The 11,979-nt window shown below is 38.0% G+C and overlaps 2 pseudogenes; one reads left to right on the top strand and one right to left on the bottom strand.

Moving 5' to 3' along the window:
• Positions 1-4,778: 4,778 nt before the first annotated feature.
• LOC114042337 lies at positions 4,779-6,502 on the bottom strand (annotated as a pseudogene).
• A 3,797-nt stretch (positions 6,503-10,299) lies between these two features.
• On the top strand, positions 10,300-11,245 carry LOC114042307 (annotated as a pseudogene).
• The last annotated feature ends 734 nt before the right edge of the window (positions 11,246-11,979 follow it).

Genomic DNA, 11,979 nt, shown 5'->3' on the forward strand with positions numbered 1-11,979 from the left:
TTCAGAACCTGAATTATGCTGTAGACATTCACCTCCCTTTGCCTATTTGCCTCTAAGCTCTTCCAATTATGTCTTAGCTCAAAGGAATCGTATACACACACACACACACACACACACACACACACACACACACGGAAACAAAAGCCCAGAGAGGGGAAGGGATTTACCAAAAGTCACACAATTCATTGCTGACAAATTTGGAGTTTCACCGGTTTTCCCAGCATCCAATCCAGTGTTCACTACTTTCTTTGAGTTCCTACTATGTGTATCTCAGTAACATTGCTCCATCCCTGAGACTTACTCTATGTAGCCATAGGACCAGAAGAAAACAGAAGAGACCAAGAAGCTCACCAGCCCAAGAGGATCCCAGAACTCACCAGACCCATCTAGAAAAGTAGATTGATGGAAAGATAGCCTTATACACAGAACTGTGTGTATCCTTCTCCCTGCCTATCACAATGTGAGCAGGTCTGTCATCACTGTATTCATAGCTTGATTTGAGACTCCAGGGAAGGGACAGAGAGAGGGAACAGTGGAAATCAGTGATGAGATGTGGCTTAGGACCCTCTTGGTGCTTCATACCCTCCTCCCTGAGTGCATAAGTATCTTGTAGATCAAGGGTGGGGAACCTCTAGCCTTGAGGCCACATGTAGCCTTCTAGATTCTTGAGTGTGGCCTTTTGACTGAGTCCAGGTTTTGCAGAACAAATCCTTTTATTAAGGGGATCTGTTCTGTGAAGTTTCCATTCAGTCAAAGAGCTGCACTTAAGGACCTAGAGCACCACAAGTGGCCTGTAGGCCACAGGTTCCCATCCCCTGCTCTAGGCTCAAAGTTCAAAGTGAGAGAGTAGAATATGATTCAGATATTTATGGGGCCATTGCTTTCCTGCCTGAATCTGGTCAGGTCATGATCTTCACCACTGTTTGGAGGAGAATATAGAATATAGAATCCATTCCAAAACAGTTTCAAGCACATGGCTTCAGCTCTCTGTCCCATAAAACACTGAGGCAGAGAAAAGAAGAATAAAGTACAACACTCATTTCTACTAAAACACTTGAAAGCATAGCTACAAATGGATTTTTCCTTAAATTGATAAAAAGCATTTATCTAAAACCATCAATAAGCATTATTTGTAGTGGGGATAAAGTAGATGCCTTCCCAGTGAGATCTGGTATGAAATAGGGATGGCCAATGTCACCAATATTATTCATTATTGTATTAGAAATCCTAGCAAGAGCAATAAGAGAAGAAAAAGAAACAGAAGGAATCCAAATAGGCAATGAGGTAACGAAACTATCTCTTTTTGCAGATAATATGATGATACACTTGGAAAATCCTAAACACTCAACTAAAACATTAGCTGAAACAATTAATAACATTAGCAAAGTAGCAAGACATAAAGTAAATCTACATAAATCAGTAGCATTCCTATATATCACAAACAAAACCTTACAAGAAGAGACAGTAAGAGATACTCCATTTAAAATAACTCTAGACAGTTTAACATACCTGGGAGAATAGCTGCCAAAAACAATATTTTATAAATAAAATTATTAAAAAATTAAAAAAAAACTTTTTATACAAATGTAATCAGATTTAAATAATTGGAGAAATATGAATTGTTCAAAGGTAGGTGAAGGCCAATATAATAAAAATGACAATTTTACCTAAACTAATTTATGTATTCAATGCCATACTAATTAAATTTCCAAAAAATTTAATGAATTATAAAAGTATAATAAAATTCATTTGGGTAAAAGTCAAGAATGTCAAAGGAACTAATGAAAAAAAATGTAAAGGAAGCAGACTTACCATTCCTTTTATGAAGACCTGAAGTACTTTTTACTGTTATAATTATTATTATTATTATTATTATTTAGGATATACTATTCATGTGTAGTCACATAAAACATATGTGTAGCAGTCATGTTGTAAAAGAAAACAGACAAAAAAACTCAAGAAAAATAAGGAAAGTAAAGAAAACTATTCTTCAATCTGTATTCAGACATCATCAGTTCTTTCCCTGGGAATGGATAGCATTTTTCCTCATAAGTCCTCCAGAGTTGTCTCAGATTGCTGTATTGCTGAGAATAGCTAAGTCATGCACAGCTCATCATCTTACAATATTGCTGTTACTTTGTACACAGTACATTTCACTTTGCATCAGCCCATGTAAGTCTTTCCAGGTTTTTTCTGAGAGGATCCTGCTTGTCATTTCCAATAGTACACTTGTATTCCATCATAATCACATACCACAACTTGTTCAGCTGTAATGCAACTGATGGGCTTCCCCTCAACTTCTAATTCTTTACCCCTAGTAAAGAGCTGCTATAAATATTTTCATACATATTTAGGTCCTTTTCCTTTTTGTTTTTATCTCTTTTGGGATACAGACCTAGTAATGGTATTGCTAGGACAAAGGCATGGTTTTATAGCCCTTTGGACATACTTCCAAATTGCTCTACAGAATGTTTGAATCAGTTCAAAACTTTACCAACAGTGCATTAAAATCTCATTTTTCCCACATCCCCTCCAACATTTGTTATTTACCTTTTCTATCCTATTAGGCAATCTAATAGTTATGAGGTAGTACCTTAGAATTGTTTTAATTTCCATTTCTCCAACCAATAGTGAGTTAGAGTATTTTTTCATAAGGCTGTGATTACTTCATCTGAAAACTGATCATATCTTTTGATACTTTATCAATTGGGGGATGGCCCTTATTTTTATAAATTTGACTCAGTTCTCTATAGGTTTGAGAAATGAGGCCTTTATCAGAGAAACTTGCTTCAATTTTTTTTTCACAGTTACTATTACTAACTGTATTTCCCTCTATCCTATTCTCCTGACCCAGTCTATTCTATTCTCTCTCTCTTTTCATCCTGTCCTCCTCAAAAGTGTTTTGCTTCTGCCAACTCCTTCCCCCAATGTACCCTCCCTTCCATGACCTCCCCCTCCACCTTCTCTTATCTCTTTCCCCTCCTGCTTTCCTGCAGTGTAAGATAGATTTCTGTACCCAATTGACTGTGCAGGTTATTCTTTCTTTGAGCCACTCACTCCCCCTCAACTTCTTCCTATCCCCCTTCTTCTTCCCCCCACTGTAAAAGCTTTTCTTGCCTTTTTTATTCTAGATCATTTATCCCATTCTACCTCTCCCTTTTTCTTTCTTTTAGTACATTCCTCTCACCCCTTAATGTTATTTTTTAGATATTATCCCTTCATATTCAACTCACACCTCTGCCCTCTGTCTATATATACTCCTAACTATCCTAATCATGAGAAAGGTGTTATGAGTTACAAATATCAGCTTCCCATGCAAGAATGTAAACAGTTAAAAGTTATTATGCCCCTTATAATTTCTCTTTCCTGTTTACCCGTTTACCTTCTCTTGAGTCTTGTATTTAAGAGTCAATTTTTCAATTCAGCTCTGGCCTTTTCATCAAGAATGCTTGAACATCTTCTGTTTCATTGAATATCCATTTTTCCCCTGAAGGATTACACTCAGTTTTGCTGGGTAGATGATTCTTGGTTCTAATCCTATCTCCTTTGCCCTCTGGAATATCTTCTTCCAATTCTTCTGGTCCTTTAATGTAGAAGCTGCTAAATCTTGTGGTATTCTGACTGTGGCTCCATGATATTTGAATGATTTCTTTCTGGCTGCTTGCAATATTTTCTCCTTGACCTGGGAACTCTGGAATTTGGCTACCATATTCCTGGGAGTTTTCATTTTGGGATCTCTTTCAGAAGGCATCACTGGATTCCTCCAATTTCTATTTTACCCTCTACTTCTAGAATATCAGGGCAGTTTTCCTTGATAATTTCTTAAAAGATGATGTCTAGGCTCTTTTGTTGGTCATGGCTTTCAGGAAGTCCAATAATTTTTAAATTATCTCTCCTGAATCCATTTCCCAGGGCAGTTGCTTTTCCAATGAGATATTTCACATTGTCTTCTTTTTTATTATTTTGTTTTTGTTTTAACGTTTCTTGATTTTTCATAAAGTTATTAACTTCAATTTGCTCCATTCTAATTTTTAAGGAACTATTTTCCTCAGTGAGCTTTTGTACCTCATTTTCCATTTGACCAATTCTGCTTTTTAGGGCATTCTTCTCCTCATTGGTTTTTTGAGACCTCTTTTAGCACTTGACCCTGTCTATTTTTTGTTTTGTTTTGTTTTTTGCTTTTTGGTGAGGCAATTGAGATTAAGTGACTTGCCCAGGGTCACACAGCTAGTAAGTGTCAAATGTCTGAAGCCGTATTTGAACTCAGGTCATCCTGACTCCAAGGCTGAAGCTCTATCCACTGTGCCACCTCGCTGCCCCTTAGTCTGTTTTTTAAGGTGTTATTTTCTTCTATTTTTTTTGTTTCCTTTACCAAGCTGTTAATTCATTTTTCATTATTTTCTTGCATCACTCTCATTTCTTTTCTCAATTTTTTCTTTACCTATCTTACTTGATTTTCAAAATCCTTTTTAAGTTCTTCCATGACCTGAAACCAATTTATATTTTTCCTTGGATGCTTTGGATTTAGGAGCTTTGACTTTGTTGTGTTTTTCTGAGTATATGTTTTGATCTTTCTTGTCACCGTAGTAACTTTCAACAGTCAGGAGGGTTTTTTTTCCCTATTGCTTGCTCATTTTTTTTGATAGGGATGGCCAAAATTTAGGTTATTGTTGTTCCTAACAAGATAGTAATCTGGCAAGGCTTCTTTTTTTTCCCCATATCCACACATACAGTATCAATATCTATTTTTTTTTCTTCTTGTCTTCACATTTTGGTGGTTATGTGGAGAGTCCTTTATGCAATTCACCCATCTCCTTTATTTCAGTTTTTTTTTTTCATATTTTGCCCTCCTTTTCTTCCTGGACATAACCAGCACAACACTTTCAGCAATAAGTGCCAGAACTACAACCACAATGACAGCAACAACACTAGCTTTTAGTCTTTGCATTGAAAACTCAGGTGCCTTTCCATCAGCATAATAAAAGTTTTAGCAAGATCAAGGATTTCACCCCTTAATTTTACTGGAATAAAAGAGAGATCGCCTTTTCTACTTTCTCAAAATAATAAGCCACATCAGGTATGTCCACATCATTAGTGCTTTTCTGGTTACTATTTTTGCATCAGGTCAATAGTGATAACACCATGTTGATATAAAATTCTTTTGATGTATTTAAGGTTCAGTTGATAATGATGCTGAATTTCCTGTTTGATGACATTTTCTAAGATAGTACTATTAAAAGGTTTTTCTCTTACTTTGTGTTTCAGTTCAATGATGAGCCATGGAGAGGTCACCAGAGGGAGCTAAGGGATACAGTGGCGTGGAGCTCGTCCAGCTTGTCTGATAGGCAGAGTGGGTCAGACCCACAGCTAGGACCTCAAGGCCTCGGACTGGAGGGAGGAGGCTCACTCACTATTGAAGGAGTAAATTCCATTCATGCACAACACCAATAGTTACAGGGTTACTCTTATGTCAAGTCAAAAAAAAATGATCTTATAATTTTGACATAGAGGTCCTATTTCTCCCATCCAGAGCCTCGCAAAATGTCTACTTAATCTTTCACATGAAAGCTCTTCACATATTTGAAGCCAGGTACCATGGACTGCCAGAAGGCTGGTCTTTGTTAGATAAAGGCACTCCCTTGGTCATATTAGTTTGTCACTATTTCTCTTAAAATATAGTGCCCAGAACTGAAAACAGTACTCCCCAGAGCTCTGGCCAGTGGGACCATTTACCTCCCTGGATCTGCATCCTATGGATGTGAGTCTTGCCTGTTACTCATGCCTAGTCTCTCAGCAAGCTTCTCCAGAATGTAAGTTCTCTGTTAGTGTGGGAAATTTTGTATGTGTCTAGATGACAATGACAGAATGGGTCAAAAGATCTCTGCTTCACCTCAGGGGAACTGACTGTAGCAAGTGACTCCTTGGATTTACTCTCCTCACCTGTAAAATGAGATTAGATGGTTTCTGAGGTCCCTTTTAGATTTAGATCTATTTTTCTATGAAAGAATCTGCATCATACATCCCTGTCTTGTGTGCCTCCAGCTCTCATAGCATGCTCAAAACAGCTGGACTTGGAGGCAGGGAGACCTGAGCTGAAATTCTGACTCAGACACTTATTAGCTACGTAACTCTGAGCAAGTTACTTACCTTTTTTGGGGCCTTCTTTTCCTTATCTGTTCAATGGCATTTAAGATCCCTCTCAGCTCTAAATCCATGATCCTATGTTACTCCAAGCACTTAACTCTGTGATGTTCTCCTGTAGTAAAGCATTGGACCTTCCCTTCTGAAGCCCAATCCTGCCCCCACAAGATTAGCATCTTTCAGTCAAGGAGTCAGAGACCACCGTTTGCAGAGTCATTCTAGGAATTGAAAATGGCCTCCTATCTAAAGCTACATCTGATCTCACCACTCTAATTGCTGAGGCCTGATGGGATGAAATGGCTCCCATTTCTCTGTCCCTCTGTCCCTCTGCCTCTCTGTCTTTTTCTTTGGGTCTCTGCATCTCTGTTCCTCTGTCTCCGTCTCTTTTTCTCTGTCATATACATTCATGTGCCCACACACACACACACACACACACACACACACACACACACCAGGTGGGAAGGAAAAATGAAAACCTCCTTTTTTGGACGCCTGGTTCCTAATACAATCAGGCATATAGTATTTTATTTACATAAGAATTAGTTGATTTGTTGATTACCTAATTCAGTTAATGATCTCGTAGCTCATACTGCTGTCCTCCTAGTCATCCAGGTTCCAAATCTCAAGATTGTCTTTTATAGTCCTCCCAGTTCAGCTTACATTGCATCAGGCTACATTACTTCTCTATATGCCTCTACATCCTCACTATTCCAATCACCAACAGCCTAGCTTAAACTGTTGACTGCCATTGACCTGAGTTACAGGGATGGCCTCCTAACAAGTATCCCTGGCTCCATTCAGTCTGTCTTCCACTTCTTCAGTCCACACTGCACACTCCACCAGAACTACCTTCCTAAAGGACAAGTCTGCTTATCCCAGCACCTGAAAGATCATCCTTAGCACTGTGGAAAAATTGCTCACTGTCTCTGGGTCTTAGCCTCCTCATCTATGGGTTGGAGATAATAAGACTTCTGCAGTTCCTGTTATGAGAAAGGACTTCTGAACTCTAAGTGCTATTTAAATGTGATATAATGATGATGTCCATGTGTTATTCAAACACCTAGTCATAGTTGTAAGGAAAGCTTTTTGTAACCTTAAAGCATCACAGAAATGTGAATTATTATTAGCAAAGCATTATATCACTCACTCCCCTGCTCAAAAGTTTTCCATTCTTTTCATTGTGTGCACTGTCCTTTGCTGGGCACTAGGAGAGATTCGAAGATATACAAAAAATGGTCCCTGTCCACACGGAGCTTACAGCCTAGTAGATGGGATAAAACAGGAATAATTTTGGGGAGAAAACAAGGAAAGATGTGACAAAAAGTCATAATTAATGGAAAGAGTTATATAGGAGAACATGGGGGGTGAGAATACTACTGGTAAGAGAGTCATAGAAGGTTTCAAAGGTAAAGGAGCATTGTAACTAAGCCTTAAATAAATCTTGGATTTTGACCAACAGAGAAATAAGTGGGCACTGAGGGCACTGACAGGATAAGGAGTAGGTGGAATGAAGGCCAAGGATTGGGCAAGTATAGACTATGTTCACAGAATTTAGGGTTGTCCAGTTTGACTTGTGTTAAAAGGGAAAAGCCCTTTCTGAAGTCTTCCCAGTAAGGGAACCATAGAAAAGTTTAGCTCTAAATCTCCAAAATGTAGCAGCTGTTTTTATCCACATGAACCAGGCAGAGGCCATGCTGAAATAATACCTAAAGGAAAAAGAATCTGAAATAAAATGAAGATGAACCTTATCTATATTCTGTGAATGTAAAGAAATACTATAGTACCAGCCTGAAAGAGAGAGAAGGAGGTGGGAATGAGATTCATAAGACAGAGTCAAACATCAGTTATTGGAGAGGAAAATCTCTATGTATAAGCAAATTGAAATATCTTTATTCCATTTATTTTTGAGGAAGGACATTGAGGTGGGGAAGATGTCTAGGATAATGAGGGCACTAGCAATCATGATATGTTAGAATTCATTGAAGCAAATGGGGATTGTGTGCTTGGAGAAGACTTGGGGTGGTGGGGAGACAGTAGAAAATATTGTTTTCTGCAAACATTAGAAGTGTTGTTCATGCAAGAGGGATTAGATTTATCCTCTTTGACTGCACAGGATAGAACTGGGAAAATTTGGTAGAAGTGGCAGAAAGAAAGGGGAATTTTAGTTCAATGTAATGAATATTTGGAAACAGTAATAATTGTCCAAAATTGGAATGAATTGACTCTAAAAATCAATCATTTCTTTATGTTATGGAGATTTAAGCAAAAGTTGTGTGACAACTTGAAGTTGTTCTGGAGGTGATTCTTGTTCATGAACCAGCTGGACTACGTTACTTCTAAAGTTACCCACACACACATGTACATAAATATACACATATTTACATGTGTGTACATGCTTTATATAGATATACATACACATATATGCCTATATATGTGTATGTGTGCATATATAGGTTTGTATGTATTTGGGTGTATATATGTGTATATCCATCTCTCTATCTATATATACATCTATATATCTATATCTATCTATCTGTATAAAACAAGGGCAGGTAACATACCAGGAATACAAAAACTGGACACTGAAATTAGAGTTGAGTACTAACCCTCATAATGAGATGACCCTGATGAGGAAAGCTAAGGAGAACATATGTCTTTGTTTTTATTTGTATTGGAGGGAAAAGAAGGATTAAAGAACGGATAGCTGACAACAGAAAAAACTCAGAGATGTTCAATTTTAATTTTGTTCTGCTTCCTCTGCCAAGATGAATATCTTTGGACAGGGAGAAAAAAAAACAAAAGGAGTAGGGAGATAGTCAGAGAGCCCTTAATTTACATTTATGTGCTCAAGTTGCTTGCCACACATGAGGGAAAATAAGATCAGTTTGACTGAATTGAGGAAGGGAATAATGTACTCTATCTTGGGGCTCGGTTTTAAAGGACCTTAAATGTGAAACAAAGGAGTTTATATTTCTTTCTAAACCAGGGATTCTTAGCAAGGGAGCCTTAAACTTGTTATTTTAAGAAATGTTTTCTTAACTATATTTCAGTATCAGTGGTTTTATTTAAGTTATCCAAAGTTTATTTAAGTTATCTGTCATTTAAGTATTCAAAAGCTGCTAGAGGTAATGGGGTTCCCCTCATTAGGCATCTTCAAGCAATACTTAGATAATACGTTTCATGTTCAGTGAAGGAGAGATTCATTTGGGACCATGCCTTACATTAAATGGCCAGTAAGGTCCCTCTCAACTCTAAAATTTTGAGATTCTATGATTCTAGCTCTGAGGTCCAACAACCTTATATTTGAACATTATTTTTGAGGTTATTTCTCCTAAATTTACGAATAGAGCTTTTTAGACATAACTAACTCAATTTGCTTAAGAATTTCTACCTCTTCCCAGTCTTGTAGATTACATAAATTCAGGCAACAAAAGTAGCCTTCATTCTCCCCAATCCCAAAGAGGATATGTGATTGAGGTCTGCTAGAAAGTAAAGAAACAGTCAAGGTGTGGCTTGCTGTGCTTTGAGGAGAAGCATAAGGAAAGAAGGAGGAAAAGCAAAGAAGGAAGAGAAAAAAAGTAAGGTAGTAATATGGGGGCGAGGAAAAGGAAGAAGAAGAAGAATGGAGGATTGTACATAACAGGAAAAAAGGGGGAGGACGTACAATGTAGAGAAAAAGTTAGGGCAAAAATTTCTGTTCCCTGTTCTTTGGTGGGAATGAGGGAGCTGGGGAAATGTGAGGACATAAGCTATGGTTACAAACAAAGGACTAAACTGATAAACTGAAGTTGTTATCATTTACTATTATCAATCAGGAAAGCCAAGAGATCTGCAGAGGTTAGGATTGGCAAGAAAGATTTCCTGAGTGAGTTAAGTTATAAATTTCCTTCAAGAACATTATGGAGAGGATTAACCAAAAGTCTAAGGGAAGTTATTCCAAGTGTTGGCAAGGAGTAAAGGACAGGAGATGTTTAGGAGACCTCCCTCACTAGAATAGAAGGTATATGCTGAGCAATAGAGTGACATAGAACTTTGAAAAGAGTGGTTTGAGATTACAGAGGACTTAAATGCCAGACTGAGAGATTTGATCAACAATGACCTAACTTTTCCTTTCCTTTCCATGAAATCTGACTGTATAGCCTGAACAAAATTCCCAGGATGAGAAATTCGTCCACTAATGACACAGGGTCACCTGTCTTCACTCTAACTGGCCTCCCAGGGCTGGGAGACTCCCAACACTGGATGTTCCTTCTGCTTGGAGTCCTCTACACTGTCTCTATTGTGGGACACAGCCTAATTCTCTTCATTGTCAAAGAGGAGCAAAGTCTGCACCAACCCATGTACTATTTCTTGTCTCTGCTTTCAGTCAATGACCTTGGTGTGTCCTTACCCACACTGCCCTCAGTGTTAGCCACTTTCTGCTTCCATACCAAGAAGATAGCCTTTGATGCCTGCATGGCACAGATGTTCTTCATTCATTTTTTTCTCTTTCACGGAGTCTGGGATCTTACTGGCTATGAGCTTTGATCTTTATGTGGATATCTGCAACCCACTGAGGTATTCTACCATTCTCAATGACACTCGAGTTGCACAAATGAGTCTGTTCATTGGTATCTGCAGCTTCTGTGTGGATTTTCCATTGCCCTTCCTCCTGAAGCATCTGCCCTTCTGCAAAGTCAACATCTTGTCCCATGCTTACTGCCTACACCCACACCTGATCCATCTACTCTGTGGGGACATCACTGTCAATAGCATATTTGGTCTCTGTGTTATCATCTCTACCTTTCTCCTGGATTCTGTGCTCATCCTCATCTCTTACATTCTCATCCTCTGCTTTCTGGTGGCTATTGCCTCCCAAGAAAAGAGGCTTAAAACTCTCAACACTTATGTGTCTCACATATGCGCAGTACTAATCTTCTATGTGCCCATGTTGGGTGTATCCATGGTTCACCACTATGGCAGATATGCACCAACATACGTGTACATATTAATGTCCCTTATCTACCTCTTTGTCCCTCCCATGCTCAATCCTGTCATCTATTCTATCAAGACAAAGGAGATCCATAGGAAGCTCATCAGGTTATTCTCTGAGACTAAACTCTGAACAAGGAAACTGGAAAAAAAACACCAATTACACACAACATCATTCCATCAAGTTCATTGTGACTTTAAGTGTTGGTTTTACATTATCTACACAAAGATACTGGTGGCTGCCATTTGTATAAGCTCTAACATACTGGGTGTATATGATAATTTTTTTTAAGTTTTGAGTTCTAAATTACATATATATATATATATGTGTGTATATATATATATATATCTCCTTCCCTCCACCCCTTCTTCCCTGAGAAAGTAAGCAATCTGATAGACATTATATATATATATATATATATATACACAATCATGTAAATCATTTACACATTATTCATTTTGTCCAAGAAGACTTGAAGAAAAACAAGAAAGAAAATGAAAAATAATATGCTTCAGCCTGTATTCAGAAACATTATTTCTTTCTCTGGAGGCAGAGAACATGTTTCATCATGAGTCCTTTGGGATTGACTTGGATCATTGTACTGCTAACAACAGCTAAGTCATTCATAGTTGTTTGTCATAGGATATTGCAGTTACTGTGTACAATATTCTCTTGGTTCTGTTCACTTCACTTTCTATCAGTTCATGTAAGCCTCTCTAGGTCTTTCTGAAATCAGCCTGCTTGTCATTTCTTGTAGCACAATAATATTCTATCACAGTCATATGCCACAACTTGTTCAGTCATTCCTCAATTGATAGGCATCCCCTCAATTTCCAGTTTTTAGCCAACACCAAAAGAGCTGGTAT

The sequence above is a fragment of the Vombatus ursinus genome, unplaced genomic scaffold, assembly GCF_900497805.2.
Source record: "Vombatus ursinus unplaced genomic scaffold, bare-nosed wombat genome assembly UNPS02014355.1, whole genome shotgun sequence".
Taxonomy (NCBI): Eukaryota; Metazoa; Chordata; class Mammalia; order Diprotodontia; family Vombatidae; genus Vombatus; species Vombatus ursinus.